The following is a 23,297-nucleotide window of genomic DNA, read 5'->3' on the forward strand; positions in this document are numbered from 1 at the left end:
AAATAAATAAATATTATATATATGTATATATATTTGTCTTTTTTAAGTTAACTAATTTGCTGAAAAGGTAATAAAATATTTACAAATGCAACTGGCAGGTCAGGTAGGTGGGTAAACAAATAGATAAGTTGGAAGATAGGTAAATTAATAAATAGGTAGATGATAGACAGGTAGATAGATGCTGGAGACAGATAACACATGGATTATAAAGAGATGGCAGAAGATTATAGAGAAATATAGATAATATATATATATATAGATAATAGATGATTAAAGGTAAATGGTGGTTAGGCAAGGCATAATATGTGATATACAAAGGATGGTTGATAGATGATACATGATCAATAGACAGACAATAGATGGATAGATTTGATATGATAGATAAACATGTAAATGGGCAGATATAGAGATATCTTCACTACAGGCAAGGACCAGGGAGTCTACCCACACATGGCCACTCCACCATATGGAAAGATTTCCAAAAATACAAAGTCTATAAAGCAGACTTTGCAAATAATAACCAATATTCAATTCTGTATGAACTGTCCACTTTAAGAGGCATGTTAAAAATTGTGTAGACTTGCCGGGCGGTAGTGGCGCACGCCTTTAATCCCAGCACTTGGGAGGCAGAGGCAGGCAGATCTCTGTGAGTTCAAGACCAGCCTGGTCTACAAGAGCTAGTTCCAGGACAGGCTCCAAAACCACAGAGAAACGCTGTCTCGAAAAACAAAAAAACAAAAAACAAACAAAAAAATTGTGTAGACCTGCTGCTTACACTAAACAATTGGAATTCTATGACAATACATCAGCAGAAGACCTCTATGTAGCTGGCTGTCACCATCAGTGCAAACTGATGTCCTAGAGTAGTGAATCAAAGACAGCACAACATGAAGTGTAAAAATCATAGGTCAGTATCCATTGTCAGAATTTCAAACCACAAACAATGTGCTAAAGAAATTCTCAATTATTCCTTGCCATAATATCCAATTTGAATTTTTATACAATTTTGTAGCATCAGTAAGTGAATCCTTTCTCTGCATTTATGAAGGGAATAACCCTAGTCTAGGTAATAATTTAAAACTCTATGCTAAAACTCTGGATATTTCCCAGAAAGTCAAAAATCTTTTTAAGAGTTGGTGAAAGGTTACTTGCAAAAGATTGCATTCATCATTCAACATCCCCCAAATCGAATCAGCTCAAACCAAATACAGATTCAACAACGGATTTTAACTCCTGTTGCTAATAATGGCATCTAATACACTGAGCAGAAGCAAACATTCTGTGATAAGCACAATGGCAAACAATTTCAGTGACTGGACTCCAGTTCATGAAGATGGAAGGCTATGTGCATTTATACCTATTACAAGTAAGTTTGCATGTATTGTAAAATGTGCATCTGACATATATTTAGATTTTGTGTAAGTGTGAACTGCATCCCTTGGGTTATTCTGGAAACTACAATGCACGGTAAAGATGTCTGTTAGGATAAGAGAATGGTGGCTTTCCTTCCTCCAAGAGAAATGTACTCTAAAATACTTCCATTGTTATTCATTTTCATGAAGAAATGGTTTAATTTATTTATGTTCAACTCGGGCAACACTGGATATTGCTCTTTTATATTCAGATAAAACTTGTAAACCCCAGTGGGATTTGAGCACTCTGCTAACTCCACCACAGCAAACTCAGGAAGTGCTCAGTTGTACTGTTTCTCAATCTAATGCGATCCGGCTGAAGACAGTGATCAAAAACGCATCCACTTTTGTGTTAAAAGTTTGTTTTCTGATGCTCAAAATGTGGCTCTCAGCAGAGTGAATAGTAAAACATAGAATAAGTAAATAAAGACTTCTTGTATTTGAACTCCATTTTTTTTTCCTCAGTGAAGCCCGCCACAGTCTGCCAGATCACTTTCAGAGTCGGTGATGGCAAGTGGAGCAGCTCTGCCTTAATGGGCTGTTGACGGCTCTCTCCAGTGGCTTTTCTTGTCCATGCTATAAATAAAGACAGACACTGTCAAAAAGAAAGTGAAAGTCCGGGTTTATCCCCTGCTTTTCGAGTCATAATCCAGCTGGCATTGGTGAGCTCCCAATAGATCAGTCCCACTGTCTCCGTGGGTGGTTGCACCCCTCTTGGTCCTGACTTCCTTGCTCATCTTCTCCCTCCTTCTGTTCCTCATTGGGACTTTGGGAGCTCAGTCCAGTGTTCCAGTGTGGGTCCATCGCCAGATATGGCGGACAATGAGGGCTGCTGAGAAGCCAAGGACAATGGCACTGGGTGTTGATCCTACTTCTAGCTCTGGCTTTGTGGGGGCCTAGCCAGTTTGGATGTTCACCTTCCTAGACCAGGATGGAGGGGGGAGGACTTCGGACTTTCCACAGGGCAGGGAACCCTGACTACTCTTCAGACTCGAGAGGGAGGGGGAGAGGAGGGGGGGAGGTTAGGAGGGGGGGAAGTTAGGGGGGGGAGAGTGGGAGGAGTGGGAGGCTGGGAGGAGGCGGAAATTTTTTTTCTTTCTTAATAAAAAAAAAAAAAGAAAAAAAAAAGAAAAAAAAAGTGAAAATAGAATGGTGTGATTTCAACTCTAAAGCCATATTTACTCTTAATTAACTGAAATATACTCATGTGCTCATACTAGAAATTTACTTTATGGTAATATGCAATAATTCCTCAACTTTACATAGGGTGATTTTATCCTCACAGGTAGTTCAGACTATTAGACATAGTTGAAGAGTATGAGATATAACACATTTTTTTAAAAAAAAATAAAAGAATTCTATAACTATCATTTGAAGACTTTCACATGGTTTTTTTTATTAAAACATTGCAAACTGTTGGTAAGTTTAGTCAGAGATGAATCTTTTTATGCTTCAAGATCTCACTAAGATATCAAATTAGTTCTCAAATTCATAAGATACTACAGATTTGCATAATCCTTCACAAGTATTTCAAAAGTTTAGAAAAGCAGTAGAAATAATAATAAAAACAATATTGTCCTAACTTTAATAACATACATAATAGAATATGAGTCAGTAATGAGAAGAAAGATTCTATATCATCAACGCAAATTTGGTGAGTCTGAATCTAATGGAAGACATATTTTCTGTAAATTTTAAAGAAAAATTTTAAGGAATTAAATGTCTATTCCAGAATATAAGTTACAATATTAACGACTTTAATGTGTCATTTGGAATTGAATATTGTGGAATGAAGGTAAAGACTACCCTTTAACAAATAGTTGTGGAATAAAGGTGAAGCAGATCGTTGCCTCAAAGCCATTAGCAATGAAAGTAAGTTTAGTTGCTCAGTACAAAAGTATCTCTAATTACTTCTTAAACTTAATCTCCATATCAAATGTGATGTTCTTGTCAATCAGACACTTTAAGCCTATTAAATCATTTTTAGATGTACTAAATAAATGAAAATCAACAAAGGTCTTAAAATATGTAATCTCCATAGTTTTATGAAGAAAACATTTTGAAGTTAGATACATTTAAATTATGTTGGACACATATCTTTTGCTGTAAATCTCTTGTGGAGGGTTGTCTTTAAATCAGCAGTTAAGTATGTGTAGAAAGATGTTAAAAAAATGTATGTTCCTTAAAATACAGAATTTTTAATTGAAAGCAAATAAATATCCTAATTTTTGAAAAAAAGTGAAAACTTCATCATTCACAGAACTTACTTACATGTGTCATTAATAGCTTGGTACCACTGAGGATAAATGATTTACCCAGGTTAGGATTTGGGTAAACTGAGGACAGAAGATGACCCAACAAATCATCATTGCCTGTTCAACAGTTTAAAATATTTGACTTTTCTTTTGCTCCAGTAAGGTTTGATGGTCCTCATTTTTGTAATTTTTGCATAAGTATTCTTTCTCACAGCCTGTGTGAAGCTACCACTGTCTATGAACCCACCATTGACTGCAAATCTGGAATTCTCTGTCTGAGCATTCCACCGAATGCTTCCGAGGTCGATATATCTGTTGCCCATTTGGGCAAACATTCCTGTGTTTGTGATTTGAATGAAGAAATACCCATAGCCACTCTCCCAAGGATTTATTTAATCCTCATCCTGATGTCATTAGCACTGACAGGGCTTAGGGTAACACTCAGGGAGATAAACAGTTTTGATATATTTCTTCAAGGAATGTGTTCTGTCAGTGAACATGTCCGAAAGCATTGAGGCATATAAACATGCCTCAAGTGGGATTACTTATAAAGTATAAAATGACTGGGCCAGGAGAGGACTGGGGTTTTGACAGCTTGTGGCTTGAAATTGAACATGACCCTTTTTACTCTCCTGCAGAATCTGTCTTAAGTTTTCCTATCTTGATTGGAAGGGGAGGCAGTGTGTTCTAACCACAACAAGGTGAGGACAATTACAAATATAATTACTTTTAAACATCAGTTTAAAATGAAGGCCTGAGCCCTGTGAAAACAGCTTGAAGTAAGGCACAAGTTAATCAGCTTTTCTCTCATGACCTGAAGTAGCACCACCGTGAAAGCCTGAAGATGGACCCAGAGAGATATGTCCAAAGAGCTTGTTAATCTCTTCTCTTGAGCACAGTCCTTAGCTGAGTGAATATGTATCTCATTTGCATGAACATTTAATCATGAAACTACCCACTGTCCTTTAAGGAAAGTTCCAGGTTGTGAAAATAAATTGTTTTGCTATGTTAAAAAAAAAAAAAAACACTATAAAGAGGAGTTATTTTTCAGAAACATTTCAACATGACTAAATCCATTCTTCTGGAATTGTTTCAAAGGACTGTGTGCATATAATAATCCCAAACACGATGTGTGATATGTACTTCAAAAAAATTAAAGTATTCACCTAGCCTTCCTTTCAAATTCTCCAATGTGATTCAATCCATTTGGGTAGGTAGGGTCACACTGGCATTCTATGACAGTATATACCAGTAGATAGCATGCTTATAAGTGCTAACTCTTTCAGGAAAAACAGACTGCCAATTCAAATGGACTATATGCAAATATAATCCTTATAAAATTAATCTAATAACACAGAAAATGCTTAAAGTTCTCAGGGAATTCCCACACTAATGGCTTCATAGTTCCTTTGGTCACGACATTCTAGTCCTCTATGCTCTTACTCAATTCTATATGTTGGAAATTTAAACAGCATACAATCAAATCTATAGCAGCTTTTCAACGACAGTTGAATGGACACATACACATTACAAACTAGCAAACTACCAGTCAGCATCCTACTGCATATAAGTTTAGCATTATGGAGTGACAGACAAGGCCTCCGTCTCAGCTTTCTGCCCAGAGAATATGGTGAATACAGTTTTGCTGCCAGTCTTGTGGATGGGAGTTCTCTCTTACTGTGACATCATACACACGTACTTAAAAGTGAAAATTCAAACATGAGTCTTTCAAGCCTTTTTAATTACTTAACATCTCATTTTTTTCTTTTTTAAAATAGAAAACAGATTCTCCTCTCATACAATATGTCCCCACCATAGTTTCCCTCCGCTCTTTCCAATTGCCTCCATTCTCCCTCTCCCCAAGATCCACTCTCCCTCCATTTCCCTGCAGAAATGAGCAGACTTCTAAAAGACAACCAAATAGGATAAACCAAGGTACAATATGACAAAGCAAAAGTCCTCATTTTGAAGCTGGACAATGCAAACAAATAGAAGGATAAGAGTCTCATGAACAGGCAAAAGAGTCAGAGACATATCCATCGCCACTGTCAGAAGCCCCACAAAAATACCAAGCTATAAGCCATAACATATACTCAGAGGACCTGGTGCAGACCCATGCAGCCAAGGACTTGCCCCTTCAGTTTCTGTGAGTCTATGAGACCCGCTTAGTTGATTCTGTAGGCCACATTCTTTTGATGTCCCCCATCCCCTCTGACTCCTACAGAACCTCCCACTCCCTGGGGTTCCCAGCTCTCTAAGGGGGAGGGACCCTATGGGGTCTTCCAACTTAGACTCTCTACATAATGCTGACTGTGTGTTCCTACACCAGCTCCCATCTGCTGCTAGAGGAAGCCTCTCTGATGATGACTGGACAAGGAACCAATCTATGAGTATAGAAAAATATAATTAATTTTTTTTCTCTCCTTCCTTCCATTCTTCCTCCATCTTTCATTCCTTTTTCTATCCTTCTTCCATCTTCCTTCCTACTTCTTTATTTCTTTCTTCTTTCTTTTTTCCTTCCTTCTCTTCCTCCCTCCTTCCTTTCTTCCTTTTTTTTCAGTCTTGTATATTTCTATTCTAGATTTCTTGGCCATCCTGTCTCCAGTTCCTAGCCGTCTAAACAGTGTAAGATGTGGGCTCCCTCTAGTGGCATGGGACTCAAGATAAGCCAAACTGGTTGGCCCCTCCTAAGAGTTCTGTGTCACCATTGTCCCAGCACATCTTGCTGGCAGGACAAGTTGAAGGTCAAGGGATTTGTGAATGGATTGCTTCTCTTTTGTAGCCTTCAGAGTGTCTTGCCATGCCAAAAAAGACTAGAACCTAGGGTTGAAAGTTCCATTCAGTCTGCAGCTCAGCCTCTCTACTTCCACTGAGTGACATACATGGATGTCATCCTAGGCAATGGAGCCTTGCTCTCAGTTCGCAGAGAGCAATCCTGTTTCCTAGAATTAACTTGATCTGCTTTGTGATCTCTGAGAGACTTCTTTGGCTAACAACTGAACTGAATGCTTGAACATTCTCACCACTGGGAGCCTTATTTCACTCCTAAGGATGGTCAGTTCAGACTCCATATCCTCCATTTCTAAGAGTTCTGACTTGGGTCACCCTCATAGATTCCAAGAAGTTTCCACACTGCCTCCAGAATGCTTCCCAATTACAAATTATTTAATTTACTAATTCTTATTGAATTATTGATCTCACTCAATAGGTTGTAATTGTCCTTGAAGAGCAACACATCTATGTAATCGGTTTTCTTTTGCTGCTTTAATTAGACAATGACCCTTCCTTTCTACTTCATTTGGACAAAGTTCTCTTCCTCCAGTTAATGAGAAAAAAAGACAGAGTTGTGCAATCAAATGTTCTCATCACTTTCATTATACTTTGCAAATTACCTGAGTTTTTTTCATTGTCTAGCAGTAATGGAAAGACAAGCAAATACATGCATGCATGAGAATTTTATATATGCATTTGTATGTATGTGTGTGTGTATAAGACGGAAGCAAAAATAAACATAATTTAGATATGATGTAGCCCTTCATTCACTAATAGGAATCAGAGATCTATTCCTAATAGTGGTTTGGATGCTATATCATGTTATACATTTTTTCTTTGCTAGATGATTCCAGAGATCAATGTTAGGACGTTTTCTAGGAATGAATGAGGGGTCTGAACATCCTTTGGCACGCAGAACATGTTTTAACCACATATTTCATTTCAGTAGCATATCAAGAGCAGAAAATTGAAAGAGGAACATTCCAAATATCATAGCATTTCTAAACTTCAAAATAAGAAACTAAAGAGCATCCTGACTTAATTATTTCCTATGTGTGAGCCTTGCTCTTTTGTGGAAAGTATAGGTTCAATGATGAGAATTTTGTTTCTGTTCATAACATCTCATTGTTATGACTAGAATTCATAGAATTCAAGATTGACACCTGTAAAACAAAACAGTCATGTAAGTAGTGGACCTCAAATAATTAGGTATGATACAATTTTTCAACCAAATGATAACTTAGTTGCTTGAAGTTTTTGTCCATGGCCGTTAATTACTGCTTGGGTGTGAAACAGTCCCCAAAATATCTCATGTTTTGGAAGCTCTTTCTTCATCTAGTGGATACAATCATTGAGAATTTTAAATAATCGCTTCTAATTTAATGAAATAATTAATTGATAAATTCATAATTTGTTTCAGTTACTGAGGCTGATGAACTAAATGAGGCCTACTTGAAAGCCCACACCCCTCCCAAACCAATATGAGATAAGCTGACTGTGCTGCTGGTCCTCATGTCTCACCTCAGGTGCAAATGAAGGAATGCTCCTGTCTTTGGCCTGGAATTTCTGAAACCATGAAGTAAAACGTATCTCATATCCTTTAAATCGATGCTATCAAATCATTTGCTATAGCAACAAAACAGCACTGAAGAAACACATGTTAACTAAGAGAATGTATGTCAACTGTTTTAAACTCACATACAATATTGATCATTCTTCTTATGACCTCCAAAGCAAAATTTAAAGAAAACCTACTAATCTCATCTTATTTTTCTGTGTATCATGAAGAAAGAGTGTGGAGTCTTTTATCTTTGTTTTGAAACCGAGAGCATCATGTGATGCAGGATTGAAGAGAAAGGGTCATCTTTCCTATGACAAAGAACAGAAGGATAAGGACCATCACATTTCTGGGAAGGAGGAGAGTGTCTTTAAGTACTTGACAGCTGGAACCCTTGACATTTATACCTTTTCTCCTTTCTCCTTGCCCTGCCCCCTAGGAGAAAAGAGAGATGAAAAGAACTCATAAGAAATGTAAGTGATCTTTATTGACCCGTGACTTTTGTGGAACTGTGGCCTCTGGCATGTGACTGTAGAAGGCATTTCTTCTTCAAACAGGTAAGGGAATTGCGTGTTGGCCTAAAAGAATGTGTGTGTGCGTGTTTGTGCTCGGACCTGAAGGATTTTGAAGGGACAGTGAGGAAATCTGGAAGAATTAGGAAAGAAAAGGAAAACTGGAATGTATTCTTTCCTTTTGAAAAGAAAAACAGAAGTCTTGTTACTCTTTAAATCACAGAAACTTATATGTAGTTAGTCTCTATTAGTCCCTAAGATTCCTTCAGATTATCCATTGTTTTCAAAAATAAGTTTCATCTATAAATATAGTAAGAAAACTGATATTAAAGTAAAAAAAATGGCTCTCAGTCTTTAAAAGACATTTGGTAAGTCTCTCTCTCTCCTAACCTCCCTCCATTCCCTTCCCCCTCTATGTTTTCATATGTGTGCATATGAGTCTATGCGTGATTTTGGCACATGTAAAGGTCAGAGGAAAATCTGAGCTGTCTTTTCCCAAACGTCACTCACCCCTCTTTTTTTGAGACAAGAATGTCTCTCACAGGAACCTGATTTCATTTGCCTGAGAGAGGTTATTTGGTCAGTGGGACCCAGTAATCCTCCTGCCTCTGTGCCTGGTTTACAGGGAGGTCCTACTTCAACTCTGGACTTCATCTGTGAGTTCTAAGCATCAGATTCAAGGCCTCATGTATTACAGGCATCACTTTATGGACTGAAGTATCTCCACCATATATAAAAACACTTTCTACAAAATGATATTAAGATTAAGACAGAAAACTTTGATATTTGCCATGGAAACTAGTGAAATGGATCACAAGTCCTGATATCCTCCAAAAAAAAAATGCAGGCTATAAAAGTGCACAGGGTATTTTGGGGAAAGAAAAGTAAAAATATTTCCTTTTACCTAACTTATGATATATATTTTTTAAAGACCCCATAAAATAGTCATTAAAACTTTTTATAAATTGAATGTTTTATACAGAATAAGAAACACAATAGAAGATATACTTTAATGACAGATTTATTTCCCTGTAGAAAACTACTTAAATATAGTAATAAAAACTGGGAAATTATTTCATCTATATTTCCTTTAACCTTTCAGGGCACCTTCTCTGGGTTGTTCAGGGAGAGTCATTTTATGCATACATAAGCAGACACTGTCAAATTTAGCCTAAGAGATGAAAGGGAAAATCAGCTCTAACATCATCAATACTCCCTGCTGTACAATCCTCCTCAATCTATTTTTTTTTTGCCATAGTTCACAGAAACGTTTCATACAAGAATATGAAAAAGATACCACTGCCTTGTGCCTCTGCCTTGCTGTTGCTCCTGCCTATCGATCTCACCTGCATGTTTCATCCGAGGAGCTGTGGGACCAGACCCCAGTACAAGTGACAGCAGCAGCTACCGCTCAGGCAGACCTGCCTAAGGGGAAGTGGAGGGCTGTGAGCTAGTCTAGGAGGGCCTACCTTGCTCTGAGTCAGAATTCATGCTGTAGAGAAGCTGACATCAGCTCTCTGTAAAATGTCCTACCTAGTAGCCATCTTGAAGGAGAAACAGTTTTCTTGAACAACCGACCCTCTGAGAAAGTGAACACTTAAAGAAACTGATTGAAAAAAGAAAGGAAGGGAGGAAAGAAGGAAGGAAGGAAGCAGAGAAGGAATAGCATTAGGAGTCCCTGGACTTCAGCGAATATACGTACTCAAACAAAAGGGTGCCACTGAGAAAATGACAGATGCGCTACAGTTCATTTGTTTTCCCAAAAGCAACTCCACTCATGTTCCTCAGAAAAGTTAAGTTTATGCTTGACAAATTTTGAGTCTTGATTTTAATATTTGTAGTCATCCTTAGCCAAGTTTGCCATAGGAAAATATCAAGGCAACGGCATTGTGGTTGGGACCGTACTTAATGGGGCCCCTTTTGTTGTCATGTCTTTGTTCTTTTCTTCTTTTCTTCTCAGTAACTATGGAAGGAAGGATCTGGGTTAGCACAGCCTCAGATTTAAGTGCTTCCTTGATAAAGTCCAGAAGTCCTTCTCCTTGAGATGTACCAAAAGGCAGGATGGAGAAAAATGACTTGTAAGTCCTTTTTAACTCCATAAAGCTCCTTTTCACAATCCTGGGTACTGACTACATCTAAAAATGAGAAGTTCAACAATGTCTTGATGTCCCGAGTTCCAGAATGTAAGTTCAAAACTCAGAAATGTATGAAATGCAGAGTGTACATGGAATAGCCACGAGATATGGTTGGCCTTTACCAGAAACATGTCTAGGTTTCATAACAAATTTATAGCTATTAAATATCTCTTTCTTTGGTTAATTTGATTTAATAAAGACTATATATATATATATATATATATATATATATATACACACACACACACATACACACACACACATACACACACACATAGACAAAGGTTCAGGAGATTTTGTAAGCCCTGCACTATTTCTTCTCAATTTTCCAACAATGAAAGACTCTGATATCTTATTTATTTGAAATTATTCTCATAGTCTTGATTTGTTCCGGTTTTAAGTCTTACTTTTCTATTTCAGATTAAAGGGGAAAAAGGGGGCAATACTTCAATACATTAGTAATTTTAGCAGTGCTGTGCCACACAGGAATCAGTCTACAAAGGATATGGTTCATATCATCAGGAAAAGAAGTCAAATTCTGGCCTCACATTCCATGAAAGCTGTAAACTAAATCACTTTGATCTTCTTCATTTTCTCTACTTTGATTCTCACGCAGTATTTACATCCTCTTATGTTTATATGACCTCGTGAACCCATGCCAGTTTCCACAGACAGCCCATGAAAACAAGCAGCATGCTGTTCAAAACCAACCAGACTTTAATAAGTCTGCTAAAAGCTGATAGCATTTCCCAGACTACACGAAACATTAATTATCCTTCCTCTTTCCTGAGTCAAAGATTGTAAGAAAAGGAAAGGGCACAACCTTAGTCCATCTCTGCAGCAAACTTGCTGCAACAATAAAAAAAATCAAATTGTATTTGTTAAAATGTTGAGGTTACCATTTGATGACTTCCTCCAAGATGCCTCACTTGGCCACACATTGGTTTAGACTGATGATAAACAAGTTCAATGCAGATACAGGGATTTGACTGAAAGTATATGTTTGAAATACATTTTGAAACAGACATAGACTTGTAAAGTAAACAATGGATAATTCTTTTATGCAAACTTCTGGATGAAAATTCACCAATTTGAAAAAGCTGAAGCATTTGAAAGTGTTTTGATTTGATGTGCTATTATCTAAAAATGTTGATTAAAATGAAGAAAAGCAAGTGCAGTTTGAATTGAAGTTAAGCTAAATTCTGATACAAATCTTACATTTTGTTGGTGTGGAGAAGTGTAAAAGCCATCCAAGCGTTAAGTACACATGAAACATTAAAGAAATGGGGCTGAAACACCAAAACTTAAAAACAACATCTTCCAGCAGCAATGGTGCAAACACTATTATACATCAATACATACAAATGCTTTTGACTCACTGTTCATTTCTTGTCTACTATTTATCTAAATTAACTAATAAACAGCTTTATAAATTGTAGATAAGTAGTGTTTAAAGAGCTCAGTTTCAAAGTCATGAGAAAGAAGAAATTTGATCTCTGTGCCACCCATTAGATCACCCACAAAAAAGGGAGAAATAGATATGTTGTTATCAAAACAAGATTATCACTTTACTTGGAGTTGAAGTTTGTATAATACAAGCAAGATGAATTAGAATTTTTCAAAATCATGTTTTTCTAAAACCATAACATCAATCACATGTATTTGTGTTAAACTCTGAAAAATGGTGGACATTGTATCTCAAATCATACTGTGTCATTGGGTCTCTTTGCTCATGCTATGTTGTTCTATTATAGCTCTGCATCTCAGAGCCCTTAATGGGCTTCACTGCTTACTGAGCTACATCAATTCTGGGCTCAGTGGGAAGATTCAAGATGGCTGCTTCTGTGACTGACAGTAGATGTCAGGAGAGGGTTGTACTCAGTTGTGGCTTTGCCAGATGGTTATACGTGGCTTCTCAGTGTGGCTCAGCTCTCCCATGACTTGGGTCAACCATTTTGAATTCCAAGGATTGTTCCAGAACTGAGGCTTCCAAACAGCTGTCATTCTCTTAGAGTTTCAAATTTGCAAATTGTCATTGTATGCCATTCAACTGAGCAAATAACGTCACCTCAGTTCCTGCTAACTAATTGATCTAAACTCCCAAAGATGCGAGGAGACTCTGACTATTGACATGGTCGTAAGAGATCTCACTGTGGAAAAGAACATGTGAGGGAAGTTTACAAGTCTATTACCTGCAAGAGCTGCCAAGCAGGGATACAGAAAACTCGGGATACTGCAAGCCTGAAAAGGAATACATAGTGAGAGTGGGAACAATGAGAAAACAACGTCACTGCAACGCCACCAGCTGATCTCTTTAGATTAATCTTTAGACTTACCTACTCTGACTCACACTGTGCGGCTCTCACCCCTTCCTGGTAGCTAGCTGCCCTTTTGTGAGTTTCCCTGAGCAGAAACTTCATTGACAAAACAAAACAAAAGCAACTAATGTCCTTAGTCAGTAACTAGAATGCAAACAAGGTTTTCAGTAGCAACAGAAGCAAAAGCTATAGGAGATCCTTCACCCTAGAGCTTTAAATTCGGACACACACACACACATACACAAACACATATACACACATTATACACACATACACGCACACTACTTACACAGAACACACACATATGAGCACACACTATACACACATACGTAAACATATACACACACATATACACACATTACATGCACAGAACACACACATATACACACGCATTACACATGCGTACAAAAACCCATATACATATACATTACATGCACAGAAGACACACTGCAATATGTAACTTACATACACACAATAAGCACACAGCACACACATATGCATGTGCTCACACACATACATACACATATACACATGCATTATATATACAGACATATACACACAGATTACACATACCACACAGATGTGCATATATATATATGTATATATATATATACAGCACATACGCATGTGCACATACATAACACTCATACATTCTTTGCTGTTAGTTTAAATTTTTTTAAATTGGGGTGATTGGCTACATGCCACTAAAGTAAAAATATTATCACAAATCCTGAAGTCATGAGGTTAAATGAATTATCAAAGGACTTTCTTTAGGCACAGTGGGCTTTAGGACAGATGTGGACCATAGACATAAATCTGTCAGGGTTTGCATTCCTTACTAACAACAATAAAAAGACTGTTGTGTGTTTATGTTCTGTATTTCCTGTCCAAACATGAATTCAGCTATTATCTAAGAAGCAATAATTTTTTAATAAAAAAAATCCCAACTACAGACCAAGATCGAAGTCCTGTGTATAACAATTATTATTGAGCTTGGTCATTGCTTCTAAAAGACAGAGAAAAAGACAGATAGACTCAGACAGAGAAAACAGTGATAATTACAATCTATAAAAAATATATATAAATATTAACACTTGTGAAAACACAATGAAAATTTAGGACTATAGAATTTTACCTAATTTGTTTTATATTAGTTAAAATTTAGATTTGATTATTTTCTTTCCTAATGAGACTATGAGTCTTAAATACACTGGTTATAACATACTTGGAATACTATGCCATAACTACCTACTCTATTTAGCATTTGTTTGTTGCCTACCCATGGCAAATACACAGCAAACAAATACACGTTTAAGACTCTCCTATGTCAGCTCTGTGAGAATTATTCAATTGTTCTATTCTGGATACTCTATCTATTAAAATATTCTCAATCAAGGGTAGTCAAGTCAGTTAATTTTAAAGGATAAAAATAAAACCTGAAGTACTCTAAAAAGATAAATGAATTTATTTACCGTTTCCTGGAGAATGGTGCAAATGTATTTATTTTATATCTTTATGTACTTCCCTGCCTAGTTTTCTGTCAATTTGAAATAAACTAGAGGTAGATGCATGCAGGCAACCTCAGTTTGAGAAAATGTCTCCATACAATGTGACTGTAAGGAATTGTCTTCATTAATCATCCATCAGAACATCTGAGCCATTTGTAGGTCGTTACCCTCCCTGAGTAGGAATTCCTGGGTTCCTAAGAAAAACCGGTTGAGCAAGCCTTAGAACAAGCCAGTAAGCAACACTCCTCTGTGGCCTCTGCATCCGCTCCTGCCTCCAGCATCCTGCTTAAATTCCTGCTCTCACTGTATTTGATGATGAACTGCTTGCTATGTGGAACTGTGAGAGAAATAAACTTCTTTCCTCCCCAAGTTTTAGCCATCATATTTTATCACAGCAAAAGTAACCCTAAGGTTACCTCTACTGATATTCATTCAGTGAAAATTGTGACTATTGGTGTCTGCTTAATAGTAACCTAAACCTTAGAGTGACACAGTCTTACTTTTTATTCTTATTGACTCTAAAGATGTTGTTACACTGTGAATTTCAGCTTTGCTCATTGTAGTAATAGGAGTGGCGGGGCTGCGTCCCCAGCACCCCGGCCACCTCCGGCTAGCTTTACCCAAAATAATTACATGGACACTGTATTCTTTTAAGCACTGCTTGGCCAATTTCTATCTAGCCTTTTTTAGGCTAACTCTCGCACCTGGACTAGCCCATCTCTAATAATCTGCTGTAGCCCACAAGGTGGCTTACCAGGGAGATTCTAGCCTACGTCCATCCTGGGTCGGAGCTTCATCGCGTGTGCCTCAGAGAGCAGAGCTCTCGCCTCTGCCCACAAGAGTGGAGCATCGTGTCTCTCTGAGGCGTCTGCCCCTGAGAGGAGAGCTGTCGAGTCTGACCTCACTTCCTCTTCCTCCCACCTATGTTTTAACCTATCAGGGCAAGCAGCTTCTTTATTTAATTAACCAATGACCTTCCTCCATCAGCTCATTACCAAGAAAGTTAGCTTAGTTACTTACTGACTTGTCGGCCATTCCATTTGATGATCGGTTGGCATAGCCAGTACACTCCAAAGACAACAGCAGTACCTGCTGTCCTCCTACTGTGCACATACTAACACTGTCTAGCAATGAGCAAGATTCATTACCTTTACTTATCCTAACAATGCTGTTTAATTCTGATGCTTTGATGTAAAATGTGAGACAGGGAACTGTGGTAAGCTTCCTAGGTTGTTTTCCTTCATCTCAGTTTTCTGTCAATATTTGGTGAAAGAGTGTCCTACATTGAATGAGCAGGAGGCCACCCATCTGAAGAATTCTCCATATACTGAGTGACTAAATGTCCAGCTAGAACTATTATGTGAACAAAATATAAAACAAATTAACAGTGTTCATGTTTACAAGTAGCTAGATTTAATCAATCACAGGCAGCAGATTAATTGAGTCATGCCCAATTCAAATGAGCTAGTAATTTATGAGGGGAGAAGTTGTCTTGTCAATTTCTAAGTCCCCAGGCAATTATAGAGAAGGCACACAGCAGTGGGCCCTTAGTAACTATTCATTAAACTAGTAAACACTAAATGAAATTACTTATTATTATCTCAGTAAATACCTCAGATTCATTTAGAGGTATATACTACATATTTATATATGTATATATTTACATGTACAGGTTTATATATAGACACATACACATCTGTGCTCACACGAACATTTCTTTAGAGCTGCCATTTCCTTTGGAGCTGAAGACTCAGTGGAACCTATTGACCATTTACAGCACAAATGCCTGTGAAGCTGGAGGCGTCGGGACAGCAGTTCCATTCCACAACAAAATAAAGTCAATTCACAGTTCCAAGGCAGCTAAGAATATCAGCCTTAGTGCTGTATTCAAGCCTGAAACTAATTGGATGAACCCAAGGCCATTAGTGTGGGCAATTTGCTTGACTTGGTCTAAAATTTCACAAATTCAACTCATCCAGGAACACCCCAACACACACACACCCAAAGCAGTTTTCTGTCAACTGCAGAGACATGGTATGGACTGCCAAATGAACACATAAAAATAATGATTATATTGTATATAAGATTATTTTGTTAAACGCATAAGGTAAATGGAATAATTGCACACACAGCTGGAAACTGTCAAAAATGTTATACTCTTCAAGGTCACTGGGAACTCTGTTTATAAGATGTTTAACCCTTGAGCCAGTGTGGAACACAGGATATGTTCCCAGAATTCATGCAACTTTTTTTCCAACTAGTCAAAAAATGACCCCATTTCAATGTGTTTTCTGGCTGAAGGACTCCTTCTGAGTTTATGGTGCTAACCCATTAACATTGAACTTATGGACAATAGTGCCATAACTCACGACTTACATGCATTTTTCTCCACAAGGAACACAACAGGCTTTGTGTGCTATCTAGCCCGTCAACAGTATACTAGAGGACCATGTGAAGCCTGGGGAGCCACTGTCACTGCCACCAGCAGCAACAAGAAGAGGGAAGGGAAGTGTGTATCCTGAAAGAGACATGGTGTGTAGCAGTATAGGAACTGAAAATAAGAGAGCATTTTTTATTTTTATTTTTTTTTAGCTAAGCTGGGACCAGTTCTTAGTTCAGAAGAAATAGGTTGAAGGATTCATTTTCTTTTCTACCTGCTTCTCTGAACTTGCTTGCGTATACATATTCATTATGGGATACAGTTAAATTCTGTAAAACAGACAAACTTGCAAATATGAGAATGGTGAATAAAGGAGATCAACTAAGTCTGCACAGCTGCCTGGACATATTTATATTCTAATACAAATATTGTAAATTAGAACATTTTCACTTCTATTTGTTACATATGTTTGAGAGGAATCCTGAGGATCAGCCATTTGTAAGTTTTTCTTTCTTCTTCATCCTCATCCAGGGCTCTATTACTCTTTACTCAACTTTATTGAATGCCTTAATTTTTATTCACAACCACTCCTTCAATTAAGAAAATCAATGAGTTTTAACCTTATCTTTGTGAGGGACTATGGTCTAGACTGCTGGTCAATTAAATTAGAATTTCTCAGAATGTGTCTAAGTATCATTATTATTTTAAATACTGATTAAGAAGCTCTCTAGATGATTTTAACCAGCAGCCAGGCTTAAGAGCTAAGTTTAAATACAAAACTGATTCTGCATTAGGTGGGTCAAGTTCTGAAGTATTTGCACAAAGCCATTGTGCTCATGTATAAAATGAGGACTAGATCCACTACTTTGTAAAATATTTCTGTGATAAAATAAATTAGTATTTATAAAAGGCAAAAGCATTCTGTTAATAGCTATGGTGTGTGTATGTTTGTGTGAAATCCATGTCAGGGAGCTCATGAACACACCTTTGCGTGGCTAAACAGAGGCCAGAACCGAACACCAGGGGTATTCAGATAGATTTTCACCTTATTTGTTTTAAGATAGTCTCTCACCGAACCAGAAATTTGCTGTTCCTCTTAGTCTGATGGGCTAAGGCACTTTGTAGATTGCCCTGTCTCTGCCTTCGTCCCAGTGCTGGGATTATAGGCATGTGGAGCTATGCCCACCATTTTTAAGCATAGTAGAGGTTCGGATTAAGGTCTGCATGCTTTCAAAGCAAGAACTCTTACTCTCTGAGTTATCTCCCCAAGTTAGTCTCTAACACAAAAGTCTGAAAAGTTCCTTCTAATGCTTCCAACAGCACAAGTATCTTACCTTAGAGTGGTACACAGGGCACACCAATATTCATCACCCCTATTTGCCCAGTCTACATGTTCTTTTGCTTTACCCCCTTCCTAAACTACATGTCCTTTAGAGGCTGTTATATGCACCACTTATGCCCTTCTCTGAGTATTTCTCTGATAATTTACATTCTAAAGTTATTTATATAAAATATTCACATATTTAATACAGAATTTCAAACCACCTTTTCCTAAGGTTTATTTTCTTTTTCAACTCTAAACCATTGCTGTCGATTGTAATCATGGATGTCAAGATGCCCAATATTAAAATGAGTAATAAAAATTATAGAGTAGGCCTAGTGTATTTTCACTATTACACAATGCAGTTACATCATGCTATGTCAGAGAAATACACAAAAACTAATTGCAACATCATTTTGTGTACCTTAGTGAAACAGTTATAAGAAAAGATCTTTGTGTTGTTCACTTTGAAAGAAAAAAAAAAGACTGTGATTAAGTACACAAAGCTACTTAACACTGAAAGATAAATTATTAGCCCTGCAAAAACAGATAATCACGTCATTGCAACAGCCAAGCACTAATCATGCTGTCAAATTGACATCATATGTTTTTAAAGACATTTAGACATAACCACTCTTTCAAAGTGAGATTTCAAAGAAACACGGGAGTGGAAACTGAGGAAGAAAATAAAGCTCTCTCCTGCCAAGTGGTTCGGCAGTGCTCCACTTCTCCCCCTCATTTCCAGCATCCTGTTTACCTTCAAAGGCCATCCTTCATCGGAGGCTAAGAATAATTCAATAAGCAAAGCAGCCATTTCCAAGACATGCATGATAGACGTGTTCCTCCAGTACTGAGCAGCAGTTAGTTCAAAGCGGAATGACACTTGGATTCTGATTTGACATCACGCTAAATGTAGTTCCTATGTTTTCCACTAAATCTAATGGAAAAATCTAGCACTAACTTCACATAAAAACATACAGAGTTCACAGCACTCTTCAGTGTCCCTGCCTGAGAAATCATCTCTTCAGCCATGTAATTAATATCTGGAAAAAAAAGAAAGCACTTTAAAAACAAATACATAAAAATGTTGATGTTTTTTTTTTTTTCCAGGAAAACAAAGTGATTTTCAATTAAATCCACAAGCTCTAAATGTCACATTTGGGATTAGTTAGAATGGAAGCTGCTAAACATGAATTTAAAAATATTTTCAAGATGGAAGAAAAATTCAGAATAGTGAATTAACAATGAAAACAGCATCAAGGAAGTTGTCTTATAAATGAGTCTTCCTTCTACCTGTACATATCTATTATCCATGCCTTAAAATTCAGAGATAGGTGGATCCTGGGGACTTGCTGATCAAATACTCCCATACTCAAGACAGACTCATAAATCTGTGAGAGATCCTCTGTTAAAAATAATAAAAAATAGAATAAAAATAATAATATAGAAACATGGCACAGCTGTGAGAATATAGAATGCCAGGCTCATGTTGTGCTCACTGAGTACTCTTAAGTTTTAAAACAGAAAATTCAGGCAAAAATAAAGCAAACACATTTTCCAAAGAGAAAACTCTTTTTAATTAAAAAAATAGCTTTTCATCAAAGTGCAATGTATCAAGATACGATTATTTCACATAAAAGCTGACCAGTTTTATATATCACTTTTATGTAATTATCAACAGTCTCATCTCTAATGAATTCTAAAATTTGTAAAACTTCATTTTTTTTTGTTTCCTACTTTTTGGTTGTTTTTTTTCTTTTTTTCCTTTACACTATTTGAAATTGTTAACAGAGTTTCCTTTTAATTTTCAATGGTATGAATACCCTTCCTGTACCATTTCCAAGAGTGCAGATATAAAGTGGGTAAATAATTCTAGTAGATTTTCGCATTGCCCTTCTTTGTATTGCAAAGCCACACCTATGAAATGCTTTATTACAGTGTTGAATTTGAAGTCAGTACTAAGTATGAATGTCCAAAGGGTGAATCTTTCTTAAAATTTAAGAAACAGCCTTCCTTGTACAGTTTCATTTGAAAAAAGAAAATATTCCTCAGGATCTTGGGTGAGTGAGTATGGAAGGTGGGAAATCAGTGTAGTTTTTGAATGATGTCTTCAAAAGCTGTAAGGATGAAATTACAGTGCCTCAGATGATAGCAAACATAGAGCTCAGTCCCCATAACGACCAAACACAGCAATGTAGAGTAAGTTATTTTATTCCCTTGTATAAAAACAATTTATCAGCTCATAATTAATATATCCATGTATGATGATTAATATTTATTGTCAGCTTGATGGAGCAGAATCACCTCTGGACACAACATAACTACCAAACACAACTTAAGAAGAAAGATTTGCTTTGGCTCACGGTTTTAGGGAACAGTCAATCATGCAGGGAAGACATGGTGGAGGTGGCCGAAGGTGCCTGGCCACACTGAGTCTGTAGTCTGCAAGTTCTGATCGATGAACTACTAGCTGGTGCTAGTACTTCATTCATTTTGCTCTTTTTATCCAGTTATTATCCCAGCCCATGAGATGCTGCTGCTGGTATTCAAGGTGTGTTTTCCCTTCACAGTTATGTTGTCACAGAGACAAGAAGAAAGATTAATACACTGTGTGACTTGATTGTCTCTATAAATGGAGAAAATTATTTGTGGGGTGAGGGGAAGGAGAGAAGGGGAGAGAGAAGGGAGAAGGGGAGGATTGGGGAGAGCTTGGGGGAGTGGTATGGTTGAGATGAAGGAAGGGCGGATATGGGAACAGGGAAGAAGATATCTTTTTTTTTAATTTTTTTTTATTTTTCGAGACAGGGTTTCTCCGTAGCTTTTTGGCTCCTGTCCTGGAACTAGCTCTTGTAGACCAGGCTGGCCTCGAACTCACAGAGATCCACCTGCCTCTGCCTCCCGAGTGCTAAGATTAAAGGTGTGCGCCACCACTGCCTGGCGGAAGAAGATATCTTAATTAAGGGAGCCATTTTAGGGTTGGCGAGAGACTCGGCTCTAGCGGGGTTCCCAGATGTCAACGGGGATGTCCCCAGCTATGTCCTTGGGCAATAGAGGAGAGGGTGCCTGAACTGGCCTTGCCCATAGCCACACTAATGAATATCTTGAATATCACCATAGATAGAGACAGAGACCCACATCGGAGCACTGGACTGAGCCCCCAAGGTTCAGGTGAAGAGCAGAAGGGGGGAGAAGATGAGCAAGGAAGTCAGAACAGCAAGGGGTTGGTCCACCCACTGAGACAGTGAGACTGATCTAATGGGAGCTCACCAAGGCCAACTGGACTGGGACTGAATGAGCATGGGATAAAACCAGACTCTCTGAATGTGGCTGACAATGGGGGCTGACTGAGAAGCCAATGATAATGGCTCTGGGATTTGATTCTACTGCATTTACTGGCTTTTTGGGATCCTAGTCTGTTTGGATGCTCACCTTCCTAGGCCTGGATGGAGGAGGAAGGGCCTTGGACTTTTCACAGGTCAGTGTACCCTGCCCTCTCTTAGGACTTGAGGGGGAGTGGGGAGGGTAAGTGGGGGAGCAGGAGGGAAATGGGAGGAGGTGGAAATTTTGAATGGTATTATTTATAAAGCAATAAAAAAGTATTAAAAAATTCAGTATTCCTTCATTGTGAAAGTCATGGAAAGGCTAGGGATGGGGAATTTTACCTAAATAGTGTAAGACTGTGAGTGACAAACCTATAGCCAAAGTCTTGCCAAATGCATCAAATTGACAGAATCACAGTAAGTTCAGGAACAAAACAAGGATGATCGCTTTCTCTATCCTACTCCATACGGTATTGAATTCTTAGAGCAATGAGACGAGAAAGGAAAACAAAATAAAAAGTCAAAATATCCTTACTTTTAAATATTGTCCTATTCATAATAAAACCACTACTCCCCTTGAAAAAAAATGTAGAGATGTTAAATGTTTTCCACAGTGTATCAGGATACACAATGAACTCATCCAGACTTTAGCCTTTCCATATACCAAGGTCATACACATTGAAGAAGACATCTAGTTAACAAGCTGATTTCCCAAAAGCACAAGAATTCAAATATTTAGTGATAAAGTTCACTAAGACAAACAAAAGAGTTCTGTAATGAAAAATTTAAAACTCTGATGAAAGAAATTATGTAAATGTCCATGCTACTAAAAGCAGTCCACAGATTGAATGCAAACCTAATAATGATTCTGGGATCATTCTGTTATGACATAGACCAAACAATCCAAGAGCTTATATAGAGGCATAAAAAGCCAAGGATAGTCAAAGAAATCTTAAACAGAATTAAGGCTACAGGTGCTATTACATGTTTTGACTACAAATTATACTACAGAACCACACTATTTAAGAAAAAATGGCACAGACCCGAAACAGCCATATAGACCAACATAATAACACAGATAGACATTCTAGTTCACCAAATGCAACTACCTGTTTTGTTTTGTTTCTTTTTTTTTCTTTTTTCTTTCTTTTTTTACAGAGATGCCAAAGGTACATATTGGAGAAAAGACTTTACAAACATGCTGGGAAGAAAGGTAAGTACTAGAGCCAAAATTATCCACTATATCGAATAAGGCCACTAGTCAGTCCTATTTGATCACTAAAAGTTATCATTTTACCAAGGCAAGCAGTATTAATGTATCTTCATGCATTGTTTATAATTGCTTGTGTTTAATCAGTTGGCTTTTAATTGCTATCTACTAAATGCTTTCCTTTCTATCACAGCTAAGATAAATTATTAATTGTGTATTTATCTATTGCTTTTTTAATTCCTTAGAACTGCCCTCTTCAATCTCACATAAGATAATTTGAGAATAAAATGAGAAAGCCACATGAACTATCAAGGCTAAAACAAAGTATACATGGTTATTAAATATTTCAGGCACTGGGCATATGTGTGTGTGTGTGTGTGTGTGTGTGTGTGTGTGTGTGTGTGTGTGTGTGTGTGTGTGTTTAATATGGTTCACTTAGAACCTTTCATTAGTTTAAGAATCACATAAAATCAAACACATCTATGTGCTCTGGCCTCATATCAGCTATGTAACAACCCCATAACAGAAAATGTGTTCTAGGAAATATACCATGTGACTTTCTTACAGTATTTCATTATAGTAATATGGACCTGCAT

This window comes from Microtus ochrogaster, chromosome 21, assembly GCF_000317375.1.
Source record: "Microtus ochrogaster isolate Prairie Vole_2 chromosome 21, MicOch1.0, whole genome shotgun sequence".
Lineage (NCBI taxonomy): Eukaryota > Metazoa > Chordata > Mammalia > Rodentia > Cricetidae > Microtus > Microtus ochrogaster.